Genomic DNA, 1,315 nt, shown 5'->3' with positions numbered 1-1,315 from the left:
ACCATGCCCAGCTAATTTTTTGTATTTTTAGTAGAGATGGGGTTTCACCATGTTGACCAGGATGGTCTCGATCTCTTGACCTCGTGATCCACCCGCCTCGGCCTCCCAAAGTGCTAGGATTACAGGCTTGAGCCACAGCGCCCGGCAATTTTTTTTTTTTTTTAAAGACAGGACACAGAATAATTTGAGTTAGGGGGATCCTGTGGAATGACAGTTATAGTAATGATAAGAGTCAATATAACCTACAGTGGGAAATTGAACTATGGCCACCAGGTGGCCTTAGGAAAAATTACAAAGGATGGGAGCAGGAGAGGGGACATAGGTCAATCTGGAATCATTCAACTGAATTTATAATAAGGAACATGTTCAAACACTGAAAGGGAAAGCAAAAAGAATAATAAAATAGATGATCAAACCATGAATATATGATATTTAGTTGTTTTATAAATGTCACAGCTTCTTCACACTGGAGTTCAAATATATATGGAAATAAGAAACTAGTTATTGTGTTTCTCCTCTGTATACAGGCATGTACAAGTTGATAAGCCATTATAACTGGGACTGCAAAGATATTGAGCCAGCCATTTACCATTGCAGAAACTGTGTGTTTCGCAATATGTGGGTGAGGGTGGGTCAAATGTCCTTCTTAGGGATTCCTCTCTACCTTCAGGAAGCTGCCCAGTATGCTAATCAGAAAGCCTACCCTTGGGGCGGCTACTACAAGTGCTTTCTCTTTAATGAGCACCAGAGACTTTTAAAGTTGGCATGGGCCAGCACTTTGGGAGGCTGAACCTGGTGGATCACAAGGTCAAGAGTTTGAGACCAGCCTGACCAACATGGTAAAACTCCATCTCTACTAAAAATAAAAAAATTAGCCGGGTGTGGTGGTGCGCGCCTGTAGTCCCAGCTACTCAGGAGGCTGAGGCAGGAGACTCACTTGAACCTGGGAGGTGGAAGTTGCAGTGAACTGGGATAATGCCACTGTACACTGTACTCCAGCGTGGGTGACAGAGCCAGACACCATCCCCACCTGTCCCCCCAAAAAATTAGCCAGGCATGGTAGTGCATGCCTGTAGTCCCAGCTACTCAGGTGGCTGAGGCACAAGAATCAATTGAACCCAGGAGGCGGAGGTTGCAGTGAGCTGGGATCATGCCACTGTACCCCAGCTGGGGTGACAGAGCAAGACTCCATCTCAAGAGCCGGGCGCGGTGGCTCACGCCTGTAATCCCAGCACTTTGGGAGGCCGAGGCGGGTGGATCACAAGGTCAAGAGATCGAGACCATCCTGGTCAACATGGTGAAACCCCATCTCTAG

Source organism: Cebus imitator, unplaced genomic scaffold, assembly GCF_001604975.1.
Source record: "Cebus imitator isolate Cc_AM_T3 unplaced genomic scaffold, Cebus_imitator-1.0 Scaffold385, whole genome shotgun sequence".
Lineage (NCBI taxonomy): Eukaryota > Metazoa > Chordata > Mammalia > Primates > Cebidae > Cebus > Cebus imitator.
The sequence above is the reverse complement of the archived record's forward strand: the minus strand, read 5'-3'. Positions refer to the sequence as shown.